This window comes from Alligator mississippiensis, chromosome 3, assembly GCF_030867095.1.
Source record: "Alligator mississippiensis isolate rAllMis1 chromosome 3, rAllMis1, whole genome shotgun sequence".
In the NCBI taxonomy this organism is placed as follows: Eukaryota; Metazoa; Chordata; order Crocodylia; family Alligatoridae; genus Alligator; species Alligator mississippiensis.
Window position 1 is genome coordinate 71,634,326 of NC_081826.1, and position 15,689 is coordinate 71,650,014.

Sequence of the window (15,689 nt, forward strand, 5' to 3'; positions counted from 1 at the left end):
ACTCTAAGATAAATGTGAGTCATCAGCGTGATGAAATCATCAGCAAAGCTAACGGCACTTTATCATGCATCAGCAGATACTTGACAAATAGAACCAAATAGGTCATACTTCTCCTCTATGTGGCATTGGTCAGACTACAGTTGGAGTAAGGTGTCCAGTTCTGGGCTTTATACTTTAAGAAGGATGTGGATAACCTTGAGAGGGTCCAGAGGAGGGCCACTCATATGGTTAAGTGTTTACAGGCCAAGCCCTATGAGGAGAGACTAAGGGACCTGGACCTCTTCAGCCTCCACAAGAGAAGGCTGAGAGGTGATCTTGTGGCCACCTACAAATTTATTAGGGGGGCCCAGCAAGGAACCGGAGACACTCTGTTCATCAAGGCACCTCTTGGGATACCAAGGAGTACTGATCACAGACTGATAGAGAGCAGATTTTAGCTAGACATCAGGAAAAACTTCTTCACGGTAAGGGTGGCCAAATTTTGGAATGGGCTTCCAAGGGAGGTGGTGCTCTCCCCTGCCTTGGGGGTCTTTAAGAGAAGGCTGGATAGGCATCTGGCTGGGGTCATCTGACCCCAGCACGCTTTCCAGCCTAGGCAGGGGGTCAGACTCTGATCTGTTGAGATCCATTCCAACCCTAGCATCTGAATCTATGAGCTACAAAAGGCCTTCAAGACAGTTAGCAGGAATGGCATCTACAAGGCTCTGTTGAAAATAGTCTGTCTGCAAACAGTGCTCTCTTTATTCAAGGAGTTCCATGAGGGAACCATCCAATATGAAAATGAAATATTATCGAGTTTAGCATTGATACTGATATGATGCAAGACTGAATTTTAGCGCCTACCAGCTTTGGCATCTTTTTCTCGGTCCTTCTAAAATATGCTTTTGGAATCAATCAATCTGGTGTACTAAAGGAGTGGAAGGTTTACTTGGGGAATCAGATGTTAAGCAGGTTATAGTGTCATAAATCCAATGTCTATATTTAGTCCATCATTTTTTGTATGTAGTAGGTTGATGAAGTGAAGTTCATAGGCTCATTTTTTAAAGGTATTTTGTAAATTCCCTTTGAGGATTAGAACTGAGAGATTGGAGGAAGGGTGGTTTTCTTGAGAGAAATGTCCCCATAGGTAATTGGGTATTCTTGTCTTTGATTGAATGCACACTAAAAATCTTGTCAAAGTGGCTCCCTCTGGTCAAGAGACCTTCAGCCTCTTTTAGGCCCTGACCCTGCCTCTGGGCCAGTTGGGGTGCCAGCAGCTCTCCACAGCCCTGGCCTGCCCCACGCAGTGGGCTTACTTGCCCTTCAGCCTGTCTGCCCTGGCCCCCTTGCATTGACCAGTCAAGGATTTAGGGATCACTCTAAAAGCAGCTGACCTTCTTACTCAGCTGGGGTCCACCCCTGGGCCCCACCATGCAGCAGTCATCTCTCATTGGGCTTTTCTGGTGCCTCACCGATCTTATACCAAGCAGCTGTTCACTCCAGTGGGCTCATCTGAGCCCCTGCCCTCAATCACCCCCAATTCTAATTGGGGCTTACCTAGCCCCTCAGTAGGCCCACAAACTCCAAGCCCTTTCCTAGGCTGGCCTAGATCTTCCCTAGGCTCTCGTGTGCACCACCTCTCTTATAGGGCTGTCCTCACCCATTGCTCAGGCCCCTGTGAACACTGCCTCTGTCACTAGGCTGGACTCACCACAGCTTTAGGCCCACAGGCACTTCCTTGGGGTTTGGGACCCACCTTGGGTTCCTATGAACCTCCTCCTTCCCATAGTTCCTACCCTGATCTCCAGAATGTTTCAAGGAGCAGCAGATCTCCAGATGGGTGATGTTACCTCAGCAGCATCCCTGCAGCAACTGTGGGCTTTGCTTTCAGGAGCCTGGTCTTATACCCAGGTTGCCCCAATCAGGTGGCCTCCTATCATGTAACCACCTGATTGGTTCTGCTCCCACTGTCAGGCCCCTCTGCAGCCTGCACAAGCCTTTAAAGTGGCAGGTGCCTAAAGGTGCTCTGCCATACAGTGGCAAGAGTAAACTGTTCAGCTATAATTTGGGGTGAAAGAAACTTATGTACCAACTTATTCATCTTTCTTCCTATTTCCCTGAACAAGATTCCACATATTCTTTCCCTTCTAGGAATTGCAGATAATCTCATCAGTCACAGAGCATGCATGGGTTTACATATCCTCAACCTCTTGTATACTGTATAGCATTCTGGTGTAGGTTCGTAGGAAAGTTGGGCTAGATGATCTCACAAGGTCATCCATTTCAGCCTTGTTCTGTCATTCTCCACCACTGAAAACAGTCTAGCTCCATCATCCTTGGAACCACCCTTCCCATAGTTGAAAACTGTTATTAATTCCTCTCTCAGTTTTCTGTTCTCCAGACTAAATAAGCCCCGTTCCCTGAACCTATTCTCATAAATCATGTCTGCCAACACTCTAACCATTTTTGTTGCCCTCCCCTGGACTGTCTCCAATTTGTCTACATCCTTTCTGTAGCGGGGGGCCCAAAACTAGGCACTGTATGCCAGATATGACTTCACCAATGCCGAATAGAGGAGAAGAATCACTTTTCTCAATCTGCTAGCAATGTTCCTACCAATGCAGCCCAGTATGTCATTAGCCTTCTTGGCAACAAGGGCACACTGTTGGCTCATATTCAGTTTATTGCCCACTGTAACCCCCTGTCCTTTTCTTTAGGGCTGCTGCTTAACTAGTCAGTCCCCAGCCTGTACTGGTACAATTCCAGAGATGGTTGGAGGAATAGAAGGTGGTCAATTTTTATCTTTTTTATTATTGCACAAATATGGATATAAGACAGATGATATATTGTGTGAAACTGATAACTGGATTAAGAACAGGTGTCTATAGCAGCCATGATTTAAAATTTTTGAGCTAAAAGGGAATTTTCAAGGATTTAGATATGTGCTTTACATATGGTTATCCAGGGGTGGACCCAGAAGAAGGGAGCAGGAAGCAGTATGCTCACACCCCACTGTGGCTCTGCAGTTTAGGTGCAGTGAAGTTTCTAAGCTTGCCAAGTCCTTGGTGAGTCTTCTGCTGGAGCCTCTGTTTTGTCTCAGCTCTGAAACTTAGGGGATAAATGCTTCCACTTGCACTTTTCAGCCCCAAATTGAGCAGAGGGGAAAAGGGAAGGGGTAAGTGACAACGGCTCAGCAGTAGAGGAAAAGAGTTTGGGGGAGTGGTGATGGCATTCACTCCCTAGGTTCTGGATGCATGCTAAAGCAGTGACTGTAGCAGAAGCCATGCTGGTGATATAGCCTCCAGCCTATACCTCAGATTTACAGATGGCTGGTTCTAATAGTCTAATAAATGACCTCTGATTGGTTTTATTTAAGTTTGTTTTACTGAACCTTTTGGAACTGGACTAAGCCAGTTTACCTGTGGCTGTTGAAAGGTGTCAGTTGGTTGGGATTTACACTTCTAGAGGGAAGGATTATTATCCCCTTCCTTCACCATTATGGTATACTGCTGGCCCTCTTCCTGTTTCTTTCTTCCTCAAAATGTATGGTCTTCCTTCCATAAACGAAACTGCTTTTTTACAATTTATTGAGAACTTAATAAAACTATAGCTACTGTAACAAAACGGCATCTGGTACATTTGGGTATATCAGTTGTTATTAGCTGAAGATATGATATTTGGAATAATTAATGTATAGTTTTATAATGTCTCTCTTCAGACTTTGTGCTCTTATAATTATATCTCATTAGTGGTTTATCTGGACATGCTGATCGCTTCCTTTACTTTGCTGACCAGGCTGGTTGTCATTCAAAAACAGGCTTTGTGGTCTTCTGCTTAACCACACTTCTACAACTTGACCCAGACCCCTTGAAAGTGGACATGGCTGGCAACACTGTGCATGCGCTGCAGAACCTGCAGTAGTGGTGCAACCACAGATCTAGAACTCCCTTGGGCCCACCCCTGTGACCATCCAAGAGATAGCATATTTAAGTAGTTCTACAGTTCAGAGCAGCAATGGGCAATTATTTTGGCTGGAGGGCTGTTTCAATGAATTTTGGTGAGCTGTTGAGGGCCTCAAGGGTAGCCCTGCCCCTTGACAGACGCTCTGCCCTGGTCACCAAGTTGGTACCGGAAGTCCCACCTCTCCCCTCTGACTTCTGCCACCAGAAGTCCTTCTCCTTGCCTCTGGAAGTACTCTTTTGGGTCCTTTCACCATCTTGGAACCAGAAAAAAACAAACCATATACTAAAAATCAAACACCTATAACATATTTTAATTTAGTTTAAAAAAAAAATTGTTCTGATTTATTTGTTTGAGTAGTGTATAATACTCAAAATTGTGATTCCATAATAGCTCAGAAATAAAGTTTTACTCTTGTATATTGTGTGTGGGGTATAGTTGGGAGGGTGTATTGTGGGGGGCTGTGAGGGGGTGTGGCTGTGTGCGGGGGGTGTAGGTTATGTTGTGGGGTGTGTGTATACGTGTGGGGGGGGTTGTATGTGGGCATGTAGGTTTTGTGGGGTGTGGAAGAGGGTGGGGGGTGTAGGGACTTCCCCTCACATTCCCATTATGGTTCATAACCCCTGCTGGCAGTGGCAGCAGAAGCAGGAGGGAGCGGGCCCTCGGAGTGCTCATGGCAGTGTGCGGCTTCTGCCAGTTCTGGGAGCTGCACATGGAAGCAAGGAGTGGAGCCAGGCCAGCCCGTCTCTATCATGTGGGGTTCTCTGTGACTCACGTGCAGCTCTTGGCACTTGTGCACCACCAGATGGAAGCCCTGCAGGATGGGGCTGGCTGCCCTCCCCACTTCCTACCTCCATGTGCAGCTCACAGGACTCCACTGAGAAGCAGGGGGCAGGGCTCCCTGCCACTTTCAATGGAGTCCTGGGAGATGCACATGACAAAGGGGGTGGGGAAGGCAGCCAGCCCCATCCTGTAGGGCTTCACCCCCAGTGGTGCACAAGTGACAGGAGCTGCACTTGAGCGCCGCACGATAGACGTGAGCAAGCTTGGCTCTGGTTCTTGCCACCATGTACAGCTCCCATAACTGGCTGGAGCAGCATGCTGCTGGGCAGCAGTGCCTGCATGGGCCATGAGCACCCCAAGGGAGAGGTGTGTAGCAGGACACTAAGGTGCCTGCTACTGCGAGAGCCAGGAAGGCTCGTCAGGTGCCGGTCGCCAAGGCAACAAAAGGGGGCTAATGGGTTACACCTGCCTAGCCGGCTGAAAGAAGGGGCAGGGCCTGGCCTATATAAACCACAGGCAGGAGGCCAGACGGAGAGTTCCCTACCAACAGCTAAGGATGAGGGAGCTCCTGGCCAGAAGAGAGAAATCCTGAATGTCAGAGCAGCATTGGTCACCGCGGTAGGAGAGAAAACCCGGTAGGCCTGAGCCTAGTTATAGCTAGAGGCTTATGTTTGCATTGTAGCCCAGGGGCTTGTGTTTATGTTGTTGTTTGTGTTTGCTATTGTTACACTGGTGGTTTGGGTGAGGCTATAAGGGGATGGAGGAGGCCTCATAGGGGACTCACGGTAGAGTGAGGACCCCAGCCCCAGCGAGGGCACGGAGTTCGGTGGTACAAACCCCAGCTCCAAAGAAGAGCCCTGGTGAGAAGGGCAGCCTTGCAAAGGGAAGAGCCCTGGTGAGAAGGGTGGCGTACAGAGAAGGCCTGCAAGGCCTAGACACACCGGACACCCGGAGCAGGAGAACTGTGGCCAAGTGGAGGAGTGGTAGCCTCCCCACAAAAACACTTATCAAAGTCGTGGCGGGCGAGAATAGGAGGATGCAAGTCCGAAGCTTGGCACAGTAGAGGAGGCAGCAAGGGCTAGCACGGCGACCCTGCCGTCCCTCCTGTTACAGGGTGGTAGGCACATGTAAGAACGTAACACTTAAAAATCTTACCATAGTGTATAAAAGAAGCTGAAAAATGAAAATCTCTCTTCATATGTCATGGTTTTTTTGTGAGAGACTTGCCTGATATGTATTTATGTAAAGTGCCCAGCACATTTGTACAATATATAAATAATGATAAATAATAACAAATATTGTAAATAATAAATACATAATGACAGTGATAAATAATAATAAAAGAGCATTGAGGTTACATGGAGGAATATTCACAAGTCATAAAATGCCAACACTACGGTGGCCATTGAAATATTTACTGCCCCTTAAGTATATGCATTACAATGTCTTCAATTAGGATTAACATGTACTGTATTTTCCCTGCAGGATACTTGCATTATTAGTTGCATAGATCTGAGTCTTCAGTGAATGAAACAGATGTTCAGTATTTTTATCTTCATAGTTCAGTGTATAATCCCCTGCCTCTTTCACTATCCAAAATTCAATATGCAGTGACAAATTCTGTACATTATACCTGCCTCACTTCCCATGTAATTTGAGCACTGCTAAGTTCTTAATCACTGTGCTTTTGACTTAAATGAGGCCTTGATTGACAAATTCTTCATGTAAAGTGAATTCTGAATTTACATGCAAAGTTCATTCAAATGCTGAATGAAAATTTATGCTCCATTCACACACAGACATGAAATGCCCAATGGGATATTAGTAGTTCTTTAGTTTAACAAAACCATTAGGTTAGGATAAAAATGTGTAAGCCATTAATATTTGTTTTTAAAATTGTTATAATTCAAGCTAACCTATGTGGATTTTTTTCAGATCACTGAAAACAAATTTTCAATCTAGATACCATCTGTCTGCCAAACTGCATTTTTTTTTTCTAAGAACACAAATGCATTTGGCGCAGACTTGCACATGCACACGCACCCCTACCTACTTCAGGCTGTGATCAACCATGGATCTTTTAAGACTAGAAGGTAAAATGCTTGAGAAAATAAATTATAGACACAGTCCTTATAGAATGGAAATGGTTATACAACATTAGTTATAGACTTTGTTCTGCCTACAAGAATTAGTAAGTAGTATTTCCACATCTGGGTGGTAACATAACTGGTTAGCCCAATTCTGGTTACCATATTTGCAAAGGATGACATTTTCTAAATGCCAGCTAAATTAATGTTTACATTGTTAATGTTATGCCAGCTAAGTCTGATTGTGCTGACATGTAAATTCTTTTAGATGTTAGTAATGGTTTAGATTAGCAGAGCCTGCTGCGTTAGGTTTTAGTTTTGGTCTTTCTTATGTTTACCATGAATATTCTGAGACTAAGGTGAGATTTAAGCCTGACATCAGGGGGAGCTGGTATTTCAAAGGAATCCTTGAGTCTATAGAGCGGACTGTGGTTGTGACAACATGTAGATGTTCTTTTAGTGGGTAGCGCACCCATCAGAAAAGTGAAAAAATGAAATCAGAGGAGTTTTTGTTTCACTTTCATCCTACTTCTATAATCAACTTTCAGCTATAAATTTAACAGATAAATGATCTATGCAGTAAGTTTCAAAGGGGACAAGAGACACGAAGATTCTATTAGGATATTTTATAGATAAACATTAATAAGTCTATGTTAAATTGAAGGCCTTTCCCATAACCCTTGAAAAAGTTCAGGAGTCTATAAAGGTGGTTTACATCTACTATATAGCACCTCTACCTCCCCTTGTGCTTTGATTTATCTGACTAATCTACTGCACTAGTTCAAATGATACAGTTGTTATTCTCTGTGACAGCTGAAAAGTGTGCCTGTGTGATAAAGGTGCTTGCTGAAGGCTCTATGAAGATTAGACCAAGTGTTTTTCTGTATTTGTTTAGATATTAAGCTATATGTTGTTGCTAAAAGCCTAATTAAAGTCTAAGATGTAGTGAGGCCTTGTATAAAGTAAGGCCTAGTAAATTTAGCAAAGCCTTGAAGTAGTAAGGCCCTGTGGTGTAGTTAAAATTACCTTATCAAAGGAATACAAGGCTTGTACTGCTAATTGGTCAGTCTAAGGACAGTTGAAGTAAAAGGAATCTGAGTGGTTGTACGTTATCAGAACCATTCAGAAGCTTTAAATTGGCTGGAATATCTGGAAACCATTCAGAAGGAAGATACAGCTCTGTAAAAGGATTAGTTAGCTGTTGCCTGGATCAGTGGGTCTGTGGACCTCGAGGAGCCCAAGGACTGCATTCCAGGGTCCTTCCCGGTACCCTTCGGACAGTGTTGTTCAGGGACACCTGACTTTGCTGAACACTGTGGAAAGAGAAGCTTGCTGTGTATCAGGCATCAGAAGGGACTGCCGATAAGTTGCTGATGTGAATTGCTTTTGTCTGTCATTGTTTGTTTTGTTACTATGCAGAGTTGTGTTTTTGTTAAGTTAATAAACCTTTCTTACCTTTCTACCCCCAACCATACTCTTAATCCCAAACCCTCCACAGGTGGCTGGGACAATTCTCCACTAATCATATTTCCACGTGACATGCTACAGTGCCACACGGAGACGCCCAAGTTTCTCAGAAGGCCAAATTATTCCAGAAAGAACAACATGCTGACCTACCTATACTGCTTCCAGTACCTAGGCTGCTTTGGGCCACAGTGATAGCTCTTTGTAGTGGAGTAGATTAAGCTGCCAAAAAAACACTCTTTTTATTGAGGAGTAACAGCTTCCACAGAGGGAATGCAGTTTAGTTAGAATACATGTGGTTTTGTGAGTAGGTCACAGACATGCAACACTTGGCAGACTTTATGGAGTCATCCAGCAAAATACATGTGGCTGTTGCATATAGTATTAAAAATAGAATTTCAAAAGTGTACCTTGTGTTTGAGTATACCCGGTGGCATAAGAGGGAAGGGTAGAAAACACCATTTGTATTTCCACATGTAATTCCTCCACATTTTAATTTTTATTTACATAAATGTTCTCCACCCAAGTAGTTGCTACATGAAACACTCACTCATACGCTTGCAACAGCATAGCCGTAGAGAATGCTACCCTTACAGTATTCATTATCTATATTGGGGGAGTCAGTTACTACCTTAATCTTGATTGGGCCCGAATTATGGTACAACTATACACATTTACATATAGACACATCTCTGTCCTCCAAAATGCAAACACTTGTAACAGTGAATAATCAATTAATATGCATGTGATATGTCCAGTTATCAGAAGCATTGTCCTAGTTAAAAGACACTAGATGAAGTTCAGTCTTGATATTAGGTGGTAGTTTACCTAAATCAATGGAGTCTTGCTAGTTTATATCAGGAGTAAACTTGTCACACTGACCAGAGTGGGCATTATGCATCTTCACTGTATACATTTTACAGGTATCATGCTTGAGTATTTTGCCTTCCTGGCATTAAAATTCAGCAACCCACATTTTGTACTGTGAACTTGAATTCCTTCCATCCAGTTAATTTGCTCAATGGACCTTTTTTATTTCCTGTTTTTTCCACTAAATGTCCTGTAATATTGATGACAATGAGGAAGCCATTCCAAGGAGTGAGAGACGGGCATGAGGGTGCTCAGTTTCCCTTTCTAGAAAAAATTGACAAATATGTGTGCATTTTGATTGGCTTTTCTTGTTCCACTCTAGTCATATTCACCTTTCAACCACTGCAATGAATGCTTCCCTATAGAGAAGTGGGAATGAAGGCAGAAAAGATCCCAGTCCCTATGGGTTGTTTAACTAGTCCAATATACTCACATTGGATGGATCTGGGGTGGATGTGGTAGTGTGGTCACTCCCCTCTTCAATTTCTTCTTTACTCTTGCTATTTGTAGGAGCCAAGGACCCAATCCTGCTGGAGATGGGTTACCCAGCTTGTTTTCCAACTGGATAGGCCACCAGAAGCACCAGCTGAATCAGACCCCAGACATGCTGCCCAGCCACTCTTCCCAAGCTGGTGTGGCAGGCATTGTTGGCTCTTGCATGATTAGGTTCTCAAATGACTTAGCAGGTGTTTCTGGCTGTCTATCCAGATGAGATCTTGATACTGCTGGGCTGTCCAGTCCCTCTTCTTCAGGTGGGTGGGCAGCCAGCAGTGCCTGCCACATCCTGCCAGTCCCAGAGACCAAGGGGCAATTGCACCCTCTGCACCCCAAAACCAAGATCCACTGTTACCCCCAGCCTCTATACTGTTGGTTTGTAAAGTGGAAAAAAGGATAGCTATGATAAGATTCAAAGAAAATGGAGTGTGAGTTCAAGCCAGTAAGGAAAGAGCCAGAGATGAAAAAATAGCAAAGGGCTGATCACAGATGACCCTGGCAACCTTCATTTACATTTTCAGTTTTCCATTTAATAAAAAATGTCCTCCTAGGTTCTTTTCTTTTTTAAAGGAATTGATCTGGTGCTCTTGGCCCTCTGTCATAGTAGTTTGCATATAGGTCTGTTTTATGGATGCTGCTGTGTACGTGGATGGAATGTCATGTATTGCTGGACATGTGTGGTATGATTTTCACAAAGAACTCTGCCAGAGGTTGCCAGGATAGTCAGTTCTACATAATTTTTCTTCACAGTCCTCAACATAAAAACTATTTTGTGACCGCCTTGTAGGTGAGGATTGAAGGGGGGAAATGTGTGAATGTAGCACTGCTGAAAACCAGTGATCCAAGGTTGCTGGACACTGGACAGCTCCTATTGCAGAAATGTCCACCTGAGCCTATTCTCAATAATGCCAGAAACAAACAGCCACTCCACTTGGATACTGTTTTGCAGATAGATGTCAGGACAGAACTCTGTCTGCTTTTGCAAGGAAATTTTGGAAAGTGTTTCTTTTTATGTAGTTATAGCATGTGGAAGAAACAGGCTTCACTTTATTGTCTGGTCACGAAGTTGTTAGAGACCTTTATTATACAAGCAGCTGCTGGGAAGAGCACCAGACAGACAGAGCTTCCTCTTATCAGTCCCGCATCTTCCCCCCCCCCAACAGACAATTGAAGCAAGCCTTTTATATGGTTCAATTCAGGTCACATGACACAAGATATAACAAGTCAAAGAAAAACTGGTTTGAACCAGAAGGTTGCAAGAGGGCATAGATTGTGGTTTGACCTGTTGACCTCATAGGTCTACTCAGCTTAACAAGGGAAAAGGGCAGGAGAAAGAGCAAATTGCAAAATAGGCGGGCAAAAAGCAATCATTAGCAAATAGTGCACTAACTCAAGAAATCAGCAGAAATTAAGGCCTGGGGTTTTCTTTTTCCACATGCATTAGCAGCTCAGTGTAACTATTTACAGAAGCAGAAGGATAATCAAGAATTTGGCACCGCTGGTTTTAATTTAGGATATCCAAGGTGCTATTAAACAATGACGAACCTTTAAAAATCTTCCAAAAAACCCATCTGCCCTGGTACCAACCAGGAAAAGTTATTTATCCAAAAACGGGCTAAAATTTATTGTGTTTGCATAGGGATCTTTAACACATTTTTTAATTCCAGCTGACGAGGATGAGATTAGCTTCAGAGGGAAAACTTCAAGTGTTTGTTTTTGTTTTAGTAAAATATTAAATACTCTGATGGGTAAGTTTGTTATTACCCTGAAATAAAATAGTTTTCTGATAGCATACTGTTAGGTCAACAATAATTTAGATTATTGGGAAGTATTAGATTTGCAGCTGAATACAAGGGTATTCAGCTATGGTATACAAGCTGAATAGACCTGTGGCCTAGCAATGCTGCTGACCACAAGGCAGAATAATAGCTAAACCAGCCATTTGCTTATGTTAGGTAATCATTTTAACCGTGTTAACCATTTTCTGAGTGAAAGGCAGCAAGTGAATCTGTGTAAGTCTGTGTGCTGTAAAACAGCTACAGCAAGGAACGAGATAAGATAAAGGGGCCCAAAAGGGAGGGAGGATGGCAAAACTCAAAACAGAAAAACGGATTGGAATGTGGAAGATAACATGTAACTGTTACTTAACTTCAGCTTTTAGAAAGTGCTAGTTCAGCTTAACAGAAATATGCTGTAATGAAGATCTGTGAAGCACTGCCCAAGTATTGCTTTTTATTAACCCTATAGTCTTGCCTTGTTGTAAAAAGTATAAAAGAACGCCCCACCCTTTAGGGGGGGCCATTTTGCCTCTTTGCTGGCTTATGGTCATTTGTTTGAGCAAATAAACTTTAGTAAAGCCTTTACCCGCGTTGCCTGGTTCCTATGCGGCTAGACAACGAACTCCAGGGAGTTTTCTCCCACGACAGTTTGGCGACCCAGATGGGACCCATCTAGCTTGGTGCCTTTGGAGACCTCTATCTCCTGACACCCCAGCGCACACCAGGTGAGTTCATCTATTGGGTTAGTCTCGGGAGGTGGACGGTCCCCTCAGGGACCAATAAGGCAGGATCCTCAAATCGGGTAAAAGAACGGTACCGGTGAGTACCTCAGGTCAGGTATGTTTTTGGTTTCTGTCTACTTTCTGGGTTTCTGGTTTAACCTCTAGAGGTCTCTGGAAGCAGTCTTTGAGGGTATCCGTCTGCCACTTTAAAAGCTGTTAGAGCGGCAGCCTGGCCGAAAGGCGAAAGACACGGATATAAGGTAGAAATGCTGTTATAATGGCCAATGACTAGGGTCTCGGATTCAAGATGCCCCTCCTCACGAAGAAAGCCAGTGGGGTCCGAGAACACCGGTTGTTGTACGTGGATGAAACAGCTTCTAGGCAGGTAGAACTTAGGGAAATAAGACTGCTTGTACTTGGATATAATCATGGGTTCCGGCCTAGGGAAAGGAAAAGCTATTCCCGATTTAACTCCTTGATTATATGATCAGGAATTGGAAACATTTGGAGGGACGAGCAGGACTGTCCAAGTCTCGTATGGCAGAACTCTGTTTAACTAATTGGACGTCTTATACGTCCCAGTTAGATTTGGGAAGACAATGGCTAGAAAATGGATCATTTGACCTAAATCGCCTGGCTGCCTTACGAAAGATCTTGGAGAACCTCCACCCCAGCCAAATGAATTATTGGTATTTATGGGACAACGTTGCTAGCAAGCAATCAAAACTTTTAACCACCCCGAACCCTGTAGCTTCCCCAAATTTGTTAGCTCCCCTTCAATGTCCAAAACCTTCCGCACCACCTTCATATTCAGAAGATGATTATAGACTCATGCCCAGGCCCCCTAACCCACTGTTAATTCCACCTCAAATGTTTGAACCCCAAAACGTTGCCCCCGGGCCGGCCGAGGGACTGGGAAATCTTCGAGAGGCATCAGCTCAATTTGTCTCTCTCGGAATCCCCGAGTCCTGGATCTGGAGAGGGATCCAGAGATCCCTCTCCAGATTCCAGTTCCACCCCGATTTCTAATCGCACTCGTCAAAAATTGTCCAAGCTTACGCTTCAGTTACCTCTAAGAGAATACCCTGTGCCTGGCGAGGGTGGAAGAGTTATCAGTCACTGGACACACTCTACCACCGACCTCTTAAACTGGCAAGAAAACACCCCCAGGCTCAGAAATGATCCCGAAGTAGTTCTCAGGCGCTTTAAAACCATTTTCATGACTCATAACCCCTCCTGGTCAGATGTCGTGCAGCTTCTCGAAAGCCTCTTAACCTCAGATGAGAAGACCCAAGTACTACGCCATGCTGACCAATTTCTAGCTGATCAGCAGCATCAAAACCACCTCATGCCTAATGGTGTACCTAGGCAATATCTAGATTAGAATTACAACAAGGAAAGGGGGCAGAATGCAATATGTATGCTAAAAGAAAGTATCTTAAAAGGACTAAAAAAGGCAGGAGATAAAACTACAAACTGGTCCAAGTAACAGCTACTGTTCAGGGTCCAGAAGAACACCCTTCAGACTACTTTGAAAGACTCTGTAAAGCTATACGCCAGTATGGAAACATGGACCCCGAGACACCTGCCACTTTGCCTGTGTTAAGACTTGTATTCATAAGTCAGGCTAGCGAAGATATTAGAAAGAAGCTCCAACATGACACTGAGGGTGTTGAGGGTAAATCCATGGCAGAAATCTTAGCCATTGCCACTAAAACTTTTAATGGAAGGGAAGAAAAGAAGAAGAAAGAAAAAAGGAAGACCAGTCCAACATTCGCATGTTGGCAGCGGTAATTCAGCCACCAAATCCCTATAGAACCAATCTGCCCCGTGGCCCGAGGCCCTTTGTGCCTAGGCCACCGGGCCGTACCCACCAGCCGTATGGGCCCAACGTATGCCATTACTGTAAACAGGAGGGACACTGGAAAAGAGAGTGTAAGTTAAGACCAAAAAGATCCCCAAGTAATAACCCTGAAAATCAAAAATTCAAGAACCATCAGTTCGCTACTGTTACCCCAGATCTTGTTCAAAACCAGTTTGACGACTGACGCGATGAGGGAGATTCTACATGCCACCTTCTGCAACTATCCTCTGTCCAACCTAAAGAAGTCACCCTAAACTGCAGTGCTCAAGATCCCCTAATAACCTTAGAGATAGGAGGACATGTCTACGAGTGCCTGCTAGACACAGGGGCAACTTTTTCCAGTATTTCCAAAGGACATCTTTCACCAAGTGAAAGACAAGTCACAGTTATGGGAATCAAAGGAAAACCCTTCCATTGCTCATTTTCTCAACCCACGCACGAACGTCAAAATTGGCCCCCCCTCACCAGAACACACTTTTCTTCTAGCAACTGGTCCTGTAAACCTTCTTGGACGGGATCTTCTTTGCAAACTTCAAGCCACCTAATGGAATTATTCTAACGTTTCCGTCCTCCCTGATCCCAATGCTAGCCACAGCGCTTGCAGTTATGGGAAAACTCGAGCTTGCAGTCTCTTCCCCTTGTTCTAAAAGAAAAGGTACCCCCAGAACTTTGGGGCCTCACCTCCAGCTCGGTGGGACTCCTAAAATCTGCAGATCCTGTCAAAATCCTAATTCGCACCAATGTTGAACCACCTAGAGTACCCCAATACCCTTTAAAAGCAGAAGCTATTGAGGGAGTCAAGCCTTTAATTGAAGACTTTTCTAAACAAGGAATTCTAATTCCCTGTCAGTCCCCCTATAACACACCTATACTTCCAATAAAGAAACCCAAGCCGGGTCCAGACGGAAAGTCAGTCTATCATTTTGTTCAAGACCTCAGGCAAATTAATAAGTATGTCATTCCTCGACACCCTGTTGTTCCTAACCCCAATACTATTTTAACTGCAATACCCCCTGACACTGCTGTTTATACAGTAGTAGACCTCTGTTCTGCTTTCTTCAACATCCCCATCCACCCCGAATCCCAATATCTTTTTGCCTTCACCTGGGGTTCTTCTCAACTAACCTGGACAAGGTTACCCCAAGGATATGTAGAATCTCCCAGCATTTTTCTCAAATTCTTCACAAAGATTTGCAAGATGTTACTTTTCCTAACTCCTCATCCCTCCTAATATACGTGGATGATTTACTCTTGTGCTCTACCTCATCCGAGACATCTACCCAGGACACCATCTTATTCACTGCACTAGCCGTCAAAGGCCACAAGGTGTCACCAAGCAAGCTTCAGTTCTGTAGATCCACTGTTAAATAATTAGGACATGTTTTAGAGCCTGGCCAACAACGCCTTAGTGATGGCAGAATCCAAGCCATCCTAAATATCCCCAAACCTATAACAAAGTGTCAGGTTAGAGGTCTGCTGGGAATGGTAGGGTTCTGTCGCTCTTGGATCCCAGCCTTCGGAGAGTTAACCAAACCACTTGTACAGCTTACCACAAAAGATGCAGAAAAACCAGACTTTTGAGATCATAAAGCCGTCCGCAGCTTCAGTAATATAAAAACAGCTTTAACCTCTTCTCCTGCTCTAGGGCTACCAGATTATCGAAAACCTTTCACGCTCTTTGTCCATG